The sequence below is a fragment of the Panulirus ornatus genome, chromosome 53, assembly GCF_036320965.1.
Source record: "Panulirus ornatus isolate Po-2019 chromosome 53, ASM3632096v1, whole genome shotgun sequence".
Taxonomy (NCBI): Eukaryota; Metazoa; Arthropoda; class Malacostraca; order Decapoda; family Palinuridae; genus Panulirus; species Panulirus ornatus.
The window spans coordinates 4131705-4150622 of NC_092276.1; the positions used below are offsets into that span (position 1 = coordinate 4131705).

An 18918-nucleotide genomic window follows, 5' to 3' on the forward strand; every position below is an offset into this window, starting at 1 on the left:
GCAGTATTCTAGTCGGGAGAGTTTTTAAGTGGCTTGAAGAGTCTTATCATTGGTTCAGCTTCTGCCTTCGTTTTGGAACAGAGGCAACTCTTGCTCCGTTGTGTTGGCTGGACGTGAGGTCGTCAGCCACTATTACCCCAAATGTCTGTTACGCTGCCCTCCCAAGATGTGATGGCATTCGTTTGTGTCCGGCTTTCTATGCTAGGGTTTCTGTATTTTGAACTACCCTCGTAATGGAGTGTTTGAAACTTTCATATGTAGTCAGGAGCATGTTATTATCGGTGGCGTACCACTCGGCCTGGTCATTGTTTATCTCTGTGTTATTGATAGACTATACTTATTCACGAGTCCTGCGCAGAGGCTGATATGAAACTGGTTTGTGTTCGCATCGATAAATTATTTGAAATCGAGAAACAGCGAGGGCACAAGAGCAGATCAGACCCTTGGGGGAGCAGACCTTCTTACGAAGGAATATTACCTGATTTACAACAACGAGTCTTGATCTCCCGAGAAGTTGTATATCAATCCTCCCACTTTTCCAGTTATTCCCATGTTACGTATATTTTGCCATGACACCCAGGTCACATTTGTCAAAGTCTGTTGTGAAGTCAGTGGATTTTCATGACGGCATTTTGTTTGTTTTGTGTCTTTGGAAAATCGTAGTTTTTTTTTGTCTCTTTTCCTTTACCTTTATAGCTTCATCGCGGCGATTATGCTTAGTTGAAATCATTTTTATTACGTCTTTCATGTCCAAGTTGTTGTTCTGATGTGTGATGTCACGAGTATGTATCGTCTTCATAGTCTTTATCCTAAAGCTGCTAGTGGCTAATGCCTCCGGTAGCTGTATGATGTGCTGCTTGTGATGTGGAGTGGCCGCTGACGGCTATAAGACGTGCTGCTTGTGATGTGGAGTGCCCGCTGACGGCTATAGGATGTGCTGCTTGTGATGTGGAGTGCCCGCTGACGGCTATAGGATGTGCTGCTTGTGATGTGGAGTGGCCGCTGACGGCTATAAGACGTGCTGCTTGTGATGTGGAGTGGCCGCTGACGGCTATAGGACGTGCTGCTTGTGATGTGGAGTGCCCGCTGACGGCTATAGGATGTGCTGCTTGTGATGTGGAGTGCCCGCTGACGGCTATAGGACGTGCTGCTTGTGATGTGGAGTGCCCGCTGACGGCTATAGGACGTGCTGCTTGTGATGTGGCGTGCCCGCTGACGGGTAGCATTTCTTAACGTGACTTGATGATGGTAGTGGTCAGAACTTCATTGGAGGATAACATCGTTACAGTAGACGTTACACAGGTTACAGATCTGGTGTTGTCAGCACCGTCAGAGCGAAGCTTGCTCTGTCCTTCCAAGTACATTGGGGACTCTATGCAGGAGGACTCCGTCTTGTCTAAGGCGCACAAGTCAAACTGTTGTATTCCTGTTTTCCTGTGGTGTCCGAATGACACAAAGGGGGGGGGGGGGTGCCTCGGTCTGAGCCATGTCGTACAGTAAAATCACGAGAGCTTCTGTTGAAACAGAAACACCGAAGGGTTGGAGTGGGAGGGGGTGGGAGGGATTGATGTAAGCTCCTTTAGTACCTGCAGGTCCGTCTCAGAGAGTGGAAAGGCTGTATATAAAGGAAGGAGAAGGGGGAGACAGAAGGGAGAGAATTCCATTGAAGTAAAAGTCATAGTTCTTATTAGGAACCAGTATTACATCTGAGGATGTGTGACGCTTTGGCATTGTGACAGACCGTAAGCTTCTTATAGATGTTCCATGGCAGTGTTCCTCCAGAGGGAGAACAGAGGGTAGACGTGGCTTTGGCAAAGCCCAGTTTGACATCAGTCGTTGAAAAAAAAATGAAATTGGCTAATGAACGAAATACTGGTTCTCGTAAGCCCAAGGTTTTTTTCTTTTCCCCCCTATGATGTCATCCACCCTCAGTAATTATTATCATGAGAGGAAAGACTCGTCAGAATTGAGCGGACAGCCGTCAGTCACCGTATGAATAACCAAATCTAACTTCACATTTCGTACTAGGAACTTTTTTTTTTGCAGTGTCGGAGATATCACACTTATCGCTCGACGTGTGACAGTCAGCTGTTCGAGAGAATATCTGCAGAAGTGGGGTATTTCCCCCGGTAAAGATATCTAAATTGTCAGTGTAGATTTTGTACTGATGGAGAGAGAGAGAGAGAGAGAGAGAGAGAGAGAGAGAGAGAGAGAGAGAGAGAGAGAGAGAGAGAGATTATCGTTTGTATAAAGATATTTTTTCACCGAGCTACATATTCTTCATGATCTTAGGAATGTTTACAATATAGTTTTTCATTACTTCCACCGTCTGAAAAGTTTAGAAAGTGGTTTTTCGAATTTTCAACGACCCAGTTGCCTTCTTTGCGTCGAAAAGTTTATGGACACCGTGGAAGCCGTCTTTTTTTATATATTAAATTATTTCACGACTGAGCGAGACAATCCAGAGAGAAATAACTTTGCACTCTGCACCTCGCGAAAACTTCCAGGATTCTGGTAATGGTCAGGTTAATAATTGCCAGTGGCCTGTGTTCTCGCATTCAAAAGGGATCAGTGATTTCGTTCTTCGAAAAGGTATCGGGATCACACTGTGAGCTTTTTTTTGTCAAAATCAAAGGCGGATAGTAACGCTTAGGCATGCTATTATGAGCTACACTTTGCTTGTTCTTCTGTGACATTCTCATCTGTTTGAGTTATTGATTCCTTAAGATGATGGTATCTGCTGCAGTGGTAATGTTAGGTATGGGATGTTTCTGTATGCTCTCGAGTGGCACCAACACCCGTGAAGTGACACTTAAGTATATGTATATACAGTGGTGTGTTAGTGGTCATGTCAGCTTCCCTTCTCTGGCTGGACGTGCAATTCCTGAGTGGTGCTTTTAAGTCATGGGTATATGTGTCAGCCCGTGAGTGGCACGGTGCTGTCAGCTCATGGGTGCCGAGAAGCAACGTTAGATCCCTAAGATGCTGTGGGATAGCCATGTTAGTCACCCCTTGTCTTCACTGTTGACAAGGATAGCACTGCCGGCCCTGAGACGTCGCTCTGGTGGCACTGCGAGAAATTAGGAAAGGCCATTATCACTGTTCCTCGGTGTACCATTAGAGGAGGCATTTTGGAGGGTTATTGTGTGAAATTTTAATAATTTTTGCGTTAAGAAAAGTAGGTAATTGAAGGAAGGTAATTTACCTAATTATTTTAACACTTCTGTGTCACGCTCTTATGGGAGGAACGCACGCAATCCACGGAACACATTGAGCACGTCTGTCTTGAGTTCCTCCTCCATGGCAGTTGTATTCATTATGGTAATTTATCGTAATGTATTGGAAAATGTAATAAATGGTCGGGCATGACAGCGAAGAGACACTTACTGTGTTCACGCAAGGGGAAGACACGACCGTAGGAGATATGCAAGTCAGCCGGTGTGGTTTATGAACGCGGGGTCTGTGTGGGCAATGATGGTATCAGAAATTTGAAAGCCGGTCAGGATGGAAGGGAGGAGAGGAGAGGACATCATTCTATGCAACACATTGGTAGTCGACGGCTCACGTTTATACATGACCTCCAGACAGAGAGCAGCAGCTGCGTGGAAGCGAGGGGATGTCGAGGGAATGACCCTTGAAGCTGTATGCTGCGTGGACTCGGCCAGCATGACGGACAGAAGCTAAGTAACAGAAAACGTATGAAAAACTCCCACTTTATAATCCTAGAAAGTTACGTACATACTTATTCTATATATCCTAACTTCAGGGGGCTGAAATTATGAACAGTTGTAGTTTTTAACGTCATCTGCGCAAGTTGCATTGTGCCTCTCATTAGTAAAGTGTTGACGCAGACCAGTGGATTGATTTGGGCCTTTTTTTTAAGACAGGTACCAAAGATTATTCGTCGGGTCAGACGGGTTTCACGTACCCACGCAACTAGAGTGAGAGACGGAGAGGTGTCTGGTGGAGTTAGTCTCTGTACACAGAACCCAACACCGTCCTCACAGCCTGTTGACTCAGTTTTTTTTTTTTTCTATCTTGAATCTGCTTTAAAGTGGGAATAGCAATTGTAGGAGAGGCAGAGGCATGAGAAGGTAGAGATGGGTGTATTAGGAAAGGAGAGAGGTGGTGTAGGGAAGGCGAGAAGTACTTCATCATATGTATTTACTTCGTAAGGTAATGTAACCCTACGCTGTACTCGTATAAAGTACCGTACCTGAACAGTACAAGTGTCTACCTCGTGAAGTAACGTATACTTACACTGTACATCTATAAAGTACAGCCTGTACAGTACAGATGCCTTATATTGTTTCTCCGTCCAGTGTTTTCGGCTCCTTCTCGAGCCATCCCGTCAGAAGGAAAAATGATAGTGATTGAAGATGGGGGCAGGAGGAGGAGGGAAGATGAAAGACTCTAGGCCTATGGCCACAATACGCGAACTGACGGGGATCTATTCTGACCAGTGTGTGTTTGTTCAAGTTTGTTGCTCCTATGGTATGGGCGGGGAGGAGAGTATGGTAGAAGGGGAGGGAGAGGTGACAGTTCCTCCTTGGGTGCCGTGCTGATGAGCAGCCAGCAGAAGCAGCAGCAGTGCAGTGATCTTGGTGCCACATTACCCCGGAAGACACTCGTGTTTCATGATGTGTCGGATGGCGTGACTGCTGGTGTAATAGTATGGTGTGGTCCGGCACTTTGGAGATTGATTTGTTCATGACCCTCTCCTCTTGCGTCTTATTTTACTGGGGGTTCTTGACCCAGTTCTGATGTCATAGAATCTTAGGCGGCATGACATCTCTCTGCGTGGTACCCACAGGGTCAGACGAAAGATATTACATCTCGCTGTTAGTATAGCGTTTTGTACATGGTGTCATAGATGGCCTGAGACTTTACTTTGGAATTCTAGTATGCTGGGCAGGTATGACAGTGTCACTGGGTTATGTAGTGTGCTGGGCGACACTTGTGTCAAAATGACCCGAGATTACTTTGGTTTTATAGTGTACTGGGTGACACTGGTGTTAAAGATGGCGTTGCCTGACGTTAGCATTGTGCCGGGTGACCCCCGATACTCCACTCCGGTGTCATCGTAGAGGACATATACGAAAGGTTCCTCGTGCTGGTGACGTAGTCTTCTTGTTTGTATGAGAACGTTATCCTGTCGCAGTTTGAAACCCTGACGAGTAGTGAAAGGCGATTGCCTAAATCAGATCATCAGCATCATGAACATGTTTTATGATGTTTTAATATAATTGTATTTTCACATGGTCCACGTTGTATTACGTGTGATTTACAGTTCAGGTATATTTTTATATTTGTTTAAATGTAGGTCTCGGAAAATTACCGGGTTTCTTCTCCTTACGTTAATTGAATTTTCCCTATTTAGCTCGCCACCCTCTGCAGCTGTCCGCCTCATCAGGGAAATGGAGGAGTTGCTCCACAAACTTGTTTTTTCTACATTTAGAAGATTCATTAAAGACGTATGGAATGGTTGGGCAAAGTAGGCGAGCAAACACGACCTGACCAGAACAAACCTTGTAGAGAGCAAAGCACAAGCTGCCGGAGTATCGTATTTCCTAAAATGTGTGTGTCTCTGTGTGTGTCTGTGTGTGTGTGTGTGTGTGTGTGTGTGTGTGTGTGTGTGTGTGTGTGTGTGTAGGGGGAGTATAGGAGGGAGAGAGGTCCTCGTAGGTGTAAGGAAGGTTGGGTTGGGGGAGAAAGAGAAGAAACGTTGAGGTGGGGACGACAGGAGGGGGAGGTATAGGGGACATGACAGGGTAGGAAAATATATATCTGGTTTACGTTATCTTTCGTTAGTGGTGGTGTTGCTTGGCTGGTGCTGCTGCTGGCGAGTGTTGTGGGCATTTCCTCTGGTCTCCCTCACAGAGTTTGCTCAGAATTCATGACAGGAGCGTAGAATTAACCAAAGTTTGAGAATGTGAGGATGAAGTTGCCTATAACCAGGGGCCTTCCTGAGTGTAGTGTTGAAACAGACATCCAGAATAGAATTCGAACAGTTTTTATTGGCACTTAAAAGGAATTGAGATGGAAACTAGCCGATCCCTTCACCATCATAATATCATGGAACATTAACCCCATATATCTGTGTGACAGGATCTGTAGACACCTTCATGTTTTCGTTGCCAGAATCAGGCTGGGATGTAGATAAACAGATCAGTTTGCTTCTCGTGTCGATATTGAACAGACAAGATGTAAGCGTTGCGCAACCCGTAGAGTTACCCTCGCGCCCACTGCTATTATGTACTTGACATGTAAATTCGGTCAAGTCAGAGGTAGTTTTTACCGAACACTGCGGGTTGGGCATTTAAGCACGATAAAGCATTTCATCCGTAACTATGTTTATTAAACCCGAGATACTTCAGAAGTATCTTGTTTTGCTGAATGGAAGTAGTTCACTTATGGTGTAAATTGTCACATGATTTAACCACTGAGGCCCTCTCCCAGGACCCATGTCTTCTCCCCTCAGGGTGAGTAGAAGTGCTCATTGTATTCACAGTTTTTGCTCTTAATAGCAATATTCGCTGCTGATGTGTGTCTGTCTGTCGCCATCCAACACGACCAACATCAAGGGCCACCTCCCGGTACAGCCAGAAGTACTCACACCATTAGTTTCTGTAGCAGAGTCAAGTATCGTCTGGTCTGTGGTACCCAGGTAGAGGCTGTCTGCCAGTTTCCCCATCCCAGACCTCCATCTTCCACCACCTCCTCCTCTCCTTAACACCATCCTCCTCGGGACCTCGAGAACTCCTCCTACCCTGTCGAGACGCCCTGACAGCTGCCAGTAAAACAGATAAAACAAGCGTTCTCAGGGTGTGTGTAATTTTGACGCGTTGTGGCTGGACTTGGTTTGAAGGGACTGACGCCATCGTCTCTGCTCCTGCTGCTGCTGCATCTTGATATATTATTGAGTGAGCCTCTTTTTATCTAGACCCTGCTTAAGGTTTACCTCTGCTTGGGTGTGTGTGTGTGTATGCCTGACTGTTGCAGGTGGCTGCAGGCAGTGATGGCCGCAGTAAAAGGTCTACCCACACTGGGGTACGACGACGTCTTAAGGCGAGGGGAAAGCGGGACGGGAGGGTTTATTTGGCTTACGTTTGTCACACACAATCACACTCGGCTGCTGGGGCTATTTAAGCCTGGCAGCTGCACGTGAAGACCAGTCTTGTGAATGAAGCTGTTATATATAAATTCTTTAAACGAGATATTATTGTTGCCACTTGAGTGATGAGGTGAGGTGTTCACACGAGCAGTGACGGAGTAATTCTGCCAGTGCACTGAGCTCCGCGGACGACTATTACTGGTACGTCAACACCAATTTGTAAAGTTAAGTGTGGCGCAGCTGCTGCGGGCTGTTACTCCGCCAGGAGCTCGGTGCCCCTGGCATCCTCATAATTGGTCAGGGGGCGAGCCGTAAAGCCACACAATTATCGCGCCTCCTCCTCAGCCACGCCTGCTTTACTGGTGCGCCTGCTTGCAGCGGTCGCATGCCGCCCCGGACGCCGGCCAGCACCGACAAGACCAGGTGCTGTCGTCATGTGTTCCTGCTTCTTACCTGTGGTGCCAGCAGTTCTCCCCCGTGGTGTGACGCATCATCCCTGGCCTAGGTAGAAGGCTCCGCATCCTGCCACGGAAGGCTGCGATGATGAACAAGCTGTTCACTGGAATTTACGGCGGTCTCCCATTGACCCCACGGTGTCAGCCCGATTTTTGATGAAGGTGTGGCCCCCCCAGGCGAGGCTCTGGGAACGTCGTTAGGGGCCCAGAGAGGGAATAAAAACTAAAGGTTATTGGAGTGATGGAGTGGGCAAAGTGTTGCCTTGCAAGTAGCCACCGAGGGCTTAGTTTATGAAGTCCCCGATGATGTTTATTGGTGACAGCTGATGGTGGATGTAGCCATTGTCCTCATGGCCTGGGACTCCGCTGTACATGTTCTTTGCCTACTGTTGGTGTAGGATGTCTCCTGATGATTGTGTTGTTGTTGATGTGGTATGTTGTACTTCATGGAGTGGGTTTTTTTTTTTTTTTATGTCTTAAGGTGGAGTGTGTCTTTAGGGTGTATTATTTTTGTTGTTATTAATGGTGACCATATGTTGTGTGTGTGTGTGTGTGTGTGTGTGTGTGTGTGTGTGGAGTGCGTTGTTTTTATGTTCTCTGATGTATGTGTTGGTAGACTGAGTGTATTTCATTTGCAGTTTGTTATTGTGAGGTGGCAGGCTCGGCAAATGTGTGTGTGTGTGTGTGTGTGTGTGTGTGTGTGTGTGTGTGTGTGTGTGTGTGTGGTTCGAGTTTCATTATTGGTGGTTTGACTTTGTAGTTGTGGAGTTCACGTGGCGAGGATGTGTTGCTGTTCCTATGGATGGAAGTTTGTGTATTGGTTATTCCCTGTGATGTCAGAAGTCTTGGAAATGCCCAGGTAAGTGTGATGAAGGTGCTCCCTGACTCACGGTCTCAGTGAGCCAGTAATGATCCCAATTTTGTTTTTGTTAATGGGGTGACCATACTTGTACCCCACCCAACTTCCGACCACCCATTACCACAGTATGGCCTCTTGTCTGGCACCCCATGCAGCCCAGCGGTTCCTAGAGCGTGGACTGGCGTCTTTCATCCCATCCAGTTCAGCGGTTTCGAGAGTACGGTCTTCTCTCTCTCTCTCTCTCTCTCCCCCCCCCCTTGACAATGTAGTATGTCTTGTTCTTACTCCTTCATCCGATCCGTCGGCAAAATATCATAGCATGGACTCCCGTCCCTCTCTCCTTTATACCACCACATCCCCACAGAATGGGGTCTCCTCTGTCCTTCCATCTTGGCCCCACAGTATGGCGTCTTGTCTCTCCCCACGCCCTTACCCCCCCTTCTCTTCTCTCTCAAGGGAGGTATATTACTGGTGCCACTTGCATGGGTGGGTATCAGAGGGGTTCTGGGCGGCTGCGCTAGTGAGCTAGCACTGATACGGCCCTCGAGTGTCACTCTTTTGATCGAGGTAGCTGTCTTTCTTCCTCACCCATACGTGTGGGAAGCTGGTTTTCAGGCCATAAACATAGAGCCTCTCCTCAACACATAACGCATAACTATATATTTTCCTGCGGTGAGCGCTGCGCGCTAGCCATGCCTTTTTTTTTTTTTTTTTCTTGCAAGATCTCATTGTAAGTATTCGTAAGCAGTCGATAGTGGCCCCACAGTTCAACAGTATGATTTCTCACCTGTCATGTCGTCCAAGCCCCACAGCCCTACATGTAATAGCGTCTTGTTCCTTTCGCAGCTCCCCACACCCAGCCCTACAGTATGGTCTCTTGTATTTCCCTTCTCCCCTGCCTCACACTCCTGCAGTATGGCTGCTATCCTCCGCCGTATTGTCCCCCTCAGTCCAACAATATGCGCTTCTGCCATTATCTCCATCTTGGCCCTACAGTCCCACGTTGTGGTCTCTTATCTCCTTCCTCCCCCACTCCCTGTATGGCTCAACATTCCATAGTATGGTCTTTTCTCCCTCCTTATCTTTCCGGTTCCACACATCTCGTGTGTGCTCTTGTCTCCTTCCAACCTGACGCCCCTAGGGGACCCCATGTATGGTCTTTGTTTCCTCCACGATCTCCCATAAGACCCCGTGTATGGTACGGTCTCCTTCAGTACTGACCCTCAGGGTCCCTGTGTAAGGTCTCTTCTTCCATCCCTGACGCTCGTAGACCCCGTGTATAAATAATCCCGTCTCCTTCCACCCTGACCTCCCCTCCTCTCCTCACAGCCCTCATACCCAAGCCCCTCGTCACCTTCTTGGTTCCACAGCCTCACTCAGAGAGAGGCCGTCCGTCTCTCTGTCCCTCGTGGGCCCCTGAGGAATGGTCCTTCGTCCTTCCTCCTCCTCCTCCTCCGCCTGACCTTTAGTTTTGCCTCCGCAGGATCGGCCTCTCCCACCGAAGCAAGAACAATAGACGCGTCATCACCTTAATAAGCGTATTAGCATGCAGTTGTGTCTCGGAGGTGTTTTTAATATGCTCCTCATGAATAAAAAAAAAAAAAAAGAGCGCCCATGGGTAATGAGGAGATCGCCGGCTGCGTCGACGGAGGTGGCGACAGCGGCGGCGGTGGTGTGGGCGTCGAGGGGCGCATTCCCTCCCTCCCCCTCGGACTTCCATTACCCACACCAATTAGCACGGTCACAAAGGACTACCCCGATACCGCAGTTATGCACGCTCGTCACAACTCCTGTACTGCATTTGCAAATAATGACCCTTAATTCACGACGGTGCTTAGCGGGCTGGGGAGTCGTCGGGGCTCAGTCCGCTCCCCCTGATGCAGCCGCGTCAGTTTTTGCTGGGGGTTGTTGGTGGTATCCCAGGGGGGTGGTTTTTTCTAAGTAGTTCGTCTGTAGCTGTAACAGGAAAGCTCGGCAGTATAATTTGAGAACTGGCTATTGAGGTCATGATTGTTATATCGTTAGTATTGTTTGCTGGTCATTCGGGATAACGCTGTTGTGTTACCACTGCAGGTAAAAGAATGTTTCGTTGCTTGCTTGCTTGCTAGTGCTGCTAGTTAAGTTTATGCTGCTAGTGTTTTCGATTGTGTTAGTCGGTAAGGTCAAGCTGTGTGAATACTTGATAGTGTTGGCATTTAAGCTCAGGCGATTTTGGTTTTTAGTCTTGCTGATAGTTAGAGTCATGTTGGCTGGGTGTGTAATGGCCTTGGTAGTTGGGATGATCGGATAGTGATTTAGTGGTGCTGTTAATTGACTCGAGATTATTCTGAAGACGATTTACAGCTGTTAGAGCTGCATCGGGAGGCACAGAGACAGGTGCGGTGGTGAATGTGGCCTGTGAATGCAAATCAGGGTTGTGAAAGATAATGAGAGTCAGGAAGCAAGGAGTCACTTTACGGTTGATAATCCCTCGGCAGTCTCTCTCTCTCTCTCTCTCTCTCTCTCTCTCTCTCTCTCTCTCTCTCTCTCTCTCTCTCTCTCTCTCTCTCTCTCTCTCTCTCTCTCTCTCTCTCTCTCAGCTTGTCATCAGGGACTTGCTTAGTCTCCATCATGGCTCCACATCATGGTCAGGCTATCAGACCATTGCCGAGCTCTTCCGCTTATCCTTCGTCCTCACGCACTGTGAAGGTTTAACCCAGTATCGCTTACTCTCTGATATCATTCAAGCAATATATTCCCGACGCTTCTTACATGCTCTTGACGTCGGTGGCTCCAGTCAAGGATGTGATGCAAACATAAAAAAAAAATGGACATTTCTTGCTAGTGTCATAGTAGTATACATTCTCAGGATGTGTATCACTAGATTTATACTAGCGCTCTCCCCACTGCCAAACTGATCATCCGCTACTTTCACATGTAACCCAACCCAATCAAGTTCGCCAGGTGGAGGTTAATGGAAGGACGAGAGGAGCGGGAGGGATATGACCAAGGTTGAACTTAGTATTACTTTAGCGGCGAGGTCGATTCTCTTGTGTTTACCATCCCAATCCTATATCACTGCCCTTGACATTGCTAGTCAGGAACCCCCGAGGAAAACACTCCCTCTTCTTGCCTTCGCAAGAGTTACGTGTGCTGTAGCGCAGTAGATGGCTTAGAGGTGATATTGCGAGAGAGAGGTTTTCTGTAAGAAATTCCACATTTCTCTACAGAGGGCGAAGGTAGAATCTCTGGAGATTTTTTAACATTATTTCCAAACCAGACCGAGTTCTGCCTTCTCTCATATTAAGAAATTTAACTTGGATTTGTTAAGCTTAATAGTTTTTATTACCACTCAGTTACGAACAGCGCCAGGCCTGTGCAGTGTAGTCAGACATAGCCTAGGGTAGGGTAGCTTTAATGATTTCTTCTTTTTTCCCCCGGATGAATTTTCTGTGGTCGTGTTCTTGTTTCATCTTGGTGGGGGGATAAGCCGTTGTCCGGGAACGTCTGGGTTGAAGGCCTGGACAGCCGAGGCCGCTGGACGGTCAACCAAGGGTCTGGCAGGTAGTAAGCAAGGCGACATACGAGGCGTAATTGAATGTTTGCATGCCCGGGAGACCTGCCCTAACCTCACCGCTGCATACTCTCTCTCTCTCTCTCTCTCTCTCTCTCTCTCTCTCTCTCTCTCTCTCTCTCTCTCTCTCTCTCTCTCTCTCTCTCTCGACCGCTGCCCGCTCGTAGGGAACCGCTGGGCTTCGCTGGCTCAGCTGGGGTGTGGGTGGTGGACGCTGGTGTGTTGTCCCGTCTGACCATTATAGAAGTGGCTGTAGGTGCTCACCCTTTGGTGCTCACCCTTTGCTTGTACTCCGTACACTGTCACGGGGTTGCTGCGACCCACATACTATCCTTTCTCCCTCTCCATAGGTAAGGAATTTAGATCAGTAATGCTGCCCATCAAGCAGATAACTTCGTAGTAGACTATCAAGACTTCTGTTATCAGACCTTCCCTTGTACTGTCCTCTGGTAGACGGACCATCAGGTCTTAGGTTATCTGTTCTTCCCATATACTGTCCTCCAGCAGATAATCTCATCACATACCATCAGATTTCCAGCTATCTGTCCTTTGCATGCACAGTCCTCCGGCAGATAACCTCGTCGTAGACTGTCAATTGTTATCTCAATTTCCCCACGTACACACTTCGCTTAACGCAGCCAGGGTCCCATGCCGCCTCACTGGTCCACATCCTCCACTGGTCCGGCTATTAATCCTACATCGATTCCCTCCCTTCCTCGCTCGACCAGTTTTATGTGGCAAGATGCATGGCCTCGTCAAAGAGGTTCAATTACCCTGCAAGAGGCGACCTGAACTGTGCTCTGAAAGGTGAGCCTGCAATTTGAAGGATGTGCGGCCGGCCTGACGCATTCTCCTTGAGCCTGACCCGTGTAATATACAAACATTGTTATCGGTGTGTCAGTCACGAAGTGATGTGATGGAGTGCTCGAACCCAGGTCCCGGGGCTTGTCTCCCTCTTCGTCAGACAGGGACCCAAGCCCGAACCACTCCTCCACCACAAGAGGACACCTTCCCCTCCCCTATCAGAGGGACTTTTCAGCACTAGAAATCCTAATGTTAAGCTTCATATCACTGAGAGCCGTCTCAAAACCCATCCATCACCATCCCCCGTCACAGAAAACGCTCCTTAGGACTCTCCTTTCCCCTGTTTTTTTTTTTTTTTTTTTTTTCCTCACCAGCTGTCCTTCTGAGATCCCCCTAGCCATGGCAGGGACGTTGGTCCCCGTGAGTTGCAACTTTAATATTGGGCTTAAAGAGGCTGTTGTGTGGGGGGGAGTGTATGACTTGGGGGTGTTTGTTGTATCCCCTTAAGGCCTGCCGTCAGAACGCGCTGGTGCCGGCAGACCTACACAGCACAACTCTCTAGTCTACCGTGATGGGGTAAGTTTCTGGTCGCTTACCTGCGTTACTGGAGGACGAGGTTAAGTTTCTGGTCGCTTACCTGCGTTACTGGAGGACGAGGTTAAGTTTCTGGTCGCTTACCTGCGTTACTGGAGGGCGAGGTTAAGTTTCTGGTCGCTTACCTACGTTACTGCAAGACGACACAAGAGCGACGCGGTCCCTGCCACACACACGCTGCCTGGCCTCGGTGCTATCCTCACCACCACCCACTCGTCCCTCTCATTTGTTCCAGACCCACATATTGCGTCCACAGTCTGCTAGCCTTTTCATTCCATTTGAGAGCCACACCAGTTGATATATAGATGTATTTCGGAAGAGAATTGAATAAATTCAATCTTTTTTGTCAGTCAGTCTGTCTGAATGTGTCTTGAGTGAAAGAGAATGAATAGATAAATACTGTTTGTTATTTTACTCCCAGATCTTTCCTGTCAAAGAAAGCGAATGATTCCTTAATGTGATACGTACCCCACAGTGGTTCAGGATGAGCTCCCCGTCAGCAGTATATCGCTGAACGAAGAGAGAGCTCCAGCGGTAGCCTACACCTTGGGAGGCTGTGGTTACCCCCGTCAGGAGGATGGTAGTGGTGTGTATCTTGGTTAGGTAATGCACTCCCAGCCCAAGTGAAATTCAAGGTCACATTCCAACGAAACTTCGACTCGCATTAATGGATTGTAGTGAGCATGTATGTATTTACGGTGTATTCAGTATGCATTTATGGTATATTTAGGGGTCGTTTCCTGTGATTGGTTGGACGTGTAAAGTATATGGTGGAGGGCACATAGTAACAGGCCCCTTAATACCCTGAGTTAGGTTACGCAACGCCTCCCGGTCTTAACGCAGCTTATCCACTCCGCTCTGGCAAATGCGAATTTATTATTTTTTACGTTTGCGAAATGTATATATATATATATATATATATATATATATATATATATATATATATATATATAATGAGGTGTTTATCGTTTTGACAAATTAATATGGAAGCTTAATAGATTTTTGTAGTATTGTTCAACTTATGTTTCAGGAGTCGGTTTCGTTTGCTTCATGTGATAGGAAGCAAATCAATACCCCCCCAAAAAAACACCGACTGGTTGCACTTATTTCACACAGTATTTAGAAATTTTCGTGAGAGTGATATGATGTAAATTACTGACTGTGGACTTCAATATAATCAGTATGATATAATCTACGTAACCCAGACATCATGGTTTTAGGGCAGGAACATTTTGCTTGTGTCGGTCGCGTGATCTCCATGATAGTATTTTAGAGGCATTGGAGAACAAACAAAATGCTGGTGTAATATGCTCAGACTGTGCGAAAAAACTCTCATAAATGTGAACGTTGTTGTTTTAGCACATGAAAATGGGGATAATTGATTAAGTTGGAAGATGCCACCAAAATGGACATGCCTTTCATTGGGGATAAGTTCCAGCTCCTCCAGTGCCGGTCGAGTGAAGAAATTGAAAGTCTGTTTAAGATGATATCCCTAAAATCGAAAAGTGTGATGAGCACCAAAAAGAGAAAACTCCTAGAACATCCGGGACCAACACCATTTAAGACATTGCCCCGCAGCCATCAGAAACATCGTAGGGAAATTTGAGAAAGCCTTGTGTACGTACGTAGTGGACCAGATTAGCCGGGCAGCGGTGGTTACGTGGGCCTGTGAGCCGCGGGCTTCCAGCAGCCTGGTCGACCAACGACCCAGCCCAGCAGCCTAGGACCCAGCCCAAGACTACTCCAGGTATACTCCAGGTGCGGGGGATCGGTTGCATGGCGAGGAGTGGGAAGTAATGGAGATGGAGTACAGTGGCGTGTGTGAAAGACTGGCTGCACGGCGTGGGGTAGGAAGCAATGGCGGAGATGGAGGATAGTGGAGTTTGTGGGAGAGTGGTGGCGGTGCGGTCCCTACCACCGACCCGAGGCGCTTCCATAGCCGCTGGCTGGAATGATAATGACCTCTTTTGAGTGATTTTTACCCGTAGGTCCCAGTAGGGAGGCCTCCATGCACGCTGAGAAACTTAACTTGCCTGGGAAGAGGAAAGAAGAGGGCGCCGCGCTACCTGCTAATGATGCATCTATACGTCTGCCTCACGATGATTCCCAAGGTCATCTATCTTTCAGACTTCGGTCCACAACGAAGCGGATTGAGATTTGGGGATAGAAGATTTCTTGAATTCATTACGGCTGCTGGATGAGATGGCTGACGTAAATTGTTTGTTGTTTGACTTACAACACGAAACTCCTATGTTTCTGGTCCCTTCTGCTACCATTAACGGCCTCGAATGCACAGAATCGCCCTTTTTTTTCCTAATTCGTAGCATTCTGGTAGATCTAGTCAGACTTTCCTAGGTTGGATAACAGCGTGTGTACGTGAAATTTGAAAACTTAAAATTACCCTTGTTATCTGTGACGAGACTTTGGCATGTGGAAAACGTAAGCGCCTAGTGCTCCTCACATAGAGAATGAGGCTTAAAAAGGGTTTAGGAGTGAAGAGGAGAAGTGGATGACCCCGAAGATCCATTTGATGTATTCATAAGCCTTATTAAGTTTATACGAGAGTAAGAGCCATGACCCCACTTACAGAAGGTTTTGTCCGTTTCATCCTTGGTTCGACGTTAATAAGGGGCCTGTCACACTAAGATTGATCAGATGATGAGAAGTAATTGGTAGTTGTGACTTAAGTAAGAATGACAGAGCGACGTATGGCGGATCAAAGGGTGAGTGGGTCAGTGCAGGAGAGAATTCCTCGTCATGGTGGCAACTTGTGGCTCAGGTGTCGTCACAGCGTGATGGTTATTGTTGTATTGATTGTCCTTCACTTTATGCCTTCTGTGTTTTCTGATTAATTTTCGAAGGGATAAAAGGAAGTTTAGCATCGAAATTGCGTAATTTTCGAGATATGTTTACCCAGCTACACCGTGAGGTAACAGCAAGCTGTGTGCTTTATAGAGCTCTATATACCATATGAATCTGTGAGGTAGTGTTTGTATGTTTGTGGTAGCTTGTCGGTGGTTTGTTACGGGGCGAAGGTGAATGGACCTTACCCTCACGAGCCTCACCTTCCCTGCTTCTGCAAGGTCGTTGTATAGTCGTGATAGCATCACCCTACGACCATGCCTCTGCCTGGGGTATGATAATGAGACTCACCCATCTCCACTCTTGACAACCACCTCGATGATGTCATCTTCGACTCCTCCCCCCACACCCCACACATGCTCCTGCCCTGGACCAGTTGCCCCTCGTGTGGTAGGGGTCGAACCCTGTCTCTTTAGTGAAGTGTAAGATGGTGAGACTTCCGCCCCCATCGTCCTCACGTATCCTGCCGATGTATTGTTTCATTTCTGATGTGATGTGATCTTGCTCCGTAATCCTCACACATCCTATTCTGTAGTGCAGTGTCCTGTGCCTCCACTCCAACAACCATCATACACAAACTTCGCACCGAGTTGTGCAGTTATAGTTTGTTGAGTTGCCTACACTCCATCACCACAGTCAAAGTTGTTGCTGTGTTTTTTAGTGACATGTTTCCTCATTGAACCCTCATGTCCTCGAACATCATGATGCTGTATTATACCTTGTAAAGTACTGCCGTGTTCCCCTTGATGGTCCACATCTTCCTGACCTACACATTGCTGCTGCGTTTGTAGTAAAGGAAAATATTTACCCTCTGCTTCTCCACCACAAGAGCCCTGACACACCCCGCTGTTGTATTCATTCGTGTAGAATCATTATATTCGTTATAGTCGGAGGGTAGTGGGTGCAAAGTACCAATTAAGAGGAGGCGATACCTTATACCTGAGGGGACGGGGACTTGCAGATCTCCCAACGAAATGTTAGATGACCTTCTTGTGTTCTGCAGAGATGAATTATCTGTCTTAAGAGTAACAGTTGAAGACTAGAGATAGACGGCGATTTTCCCTCGCTGCCGGCTTAACTGGACCACAGTGGCAGGATATTGTAGCCTTTCCCTAACCCCAACGTCACCACACATCCTGCTGCTGTGCTATAGGGCAGGAATGTTGTTCCTGCTCCCTAACCCCCACCGTCCGAGCTAATTCTGTTGGTGTGTTCACTGAAGGGCAATATGAAATTGCGTCTTAATACTCACACCCCCAAAAAAAGTTACTCAAAGATTCCGAGTAATTTTTGCACTTTTTTTTTTTTTTTTAACTTTGCGTGGATTTTTGCTGCATTGCAAATTTACTTTTTCCTCTCCTGTAAACGAAGGGAGACGCGCTCCCTGGTGATTATGGTAAAGCACAGCACTCCTCCTGCTTGGCTGGTGAAGACCTGCTGACCCCGGCCAGCGGTGCGACACCGGAGCCACAGGCAGATGGAATTTCATGACTCCACTTTCCCACGCTATATGGAACTTGATATCTTGATTGACTTGGTTATCTGCCCCTCTCTCTCTCACCCTCACAATGCTTTATGTAGTATTTGCTCTGGTGATTATTGTCGAGTGTTAACTTTCTATTTGTTTCGTTGATGTTATTTGTGTACTGTGAGGTTGTATGATGACGTGATCCACAACATGGGATTGATAACAGTTATCGATGATAAACAAACGTAATTCTGAGTTTGGTCTGCTGTTTTTTCTTTCTTTCTTTCATCCCACGTCTTGACTGATGAATGGAAGTGTTTGTCGAGCTGGGGAGGGCGTGGGAGAGTGTATGGCAGAGGATGTGGGTAGCGGGAGTGTGGTGATTGAGTCATTAGGTCATTAGCGTGGGTGTTGTTAAGGTAGGGAGACCCGGGTGCTGGCTTCGGTGTCTCTGTTCCTGGCGCAGCTGGGACCAGTGGCTGCTCGCTGAGCCCGTCTGACTCATCCTTCGGGCGGGTGTGCTGTGCCCTCTGTGGTTTCCATCCTTCACCTTCCTGATCCCACGGCCTGGTTTTTTATATTTTTTCTCTTCCTTCCAGCCGTGAGAGACTGACGGGATCATAACATTGCTTGGCTCATACGGTCCCCGCGCCGCCGCCGTCGATGCTCCTGTCTCGCAGACCAATAATAAGTTATAAATTCACCCATCTCCCGTGTATTTATTTTCGGCGCAGAGACATTCACGCACACTAACTCGGCCGCACGTCGCCACGAATTGAGTCATTATCCCATTACCCTTGCCTTTACGACTTCCATGCTGGTGGTGGCTGGCAAACCCCGTCAAATAAACACCTCCATGAAGAAGGGGGAGGAGGTCGGTGCCGTTCGCTAGGGCGTCATCTGCGCACAGCTGTCGCCGGATGAACCCCACCAGGACTACCTGTCTCGCCACCAGGGGTTTCCACCAAGCCTCTATACCTTGCTCTCCTGCAGAAGTTGTAGGGCGGCACTTGGAGGTGGGGGAACTCTGGGAGTGTTCTGGGCGGGGTGTTTACGACGCCTGGAGTTTGGAGCAAAAGGTTATGTTTGCTGTAAAACACTGGACGTTCTGGCTGGGCGGTGATGCTGAGGGGGGTAAATTGGGTTGTACGTGCGTTATGATGGACATCATAGGCAAGCTGACCATGTCTTCCCCCGACACAAGCAGTG

At 47.7% G+C, this 18918-nt stretch overlaps 1 protein-coding gene across 6 annotated transcripts in view; it reads left to right on the plus strand.

Moving 5' to 3' along the window:
* Positions 1 to 18918, plus strand: part of LOC139765190 (plexin-B-like) — a 538550-nt gene that overhangs the window by 353447 nt on the left and 166185 nt on the right. The gene's annotated exons all lie outside the window — the stretch shown is intronic.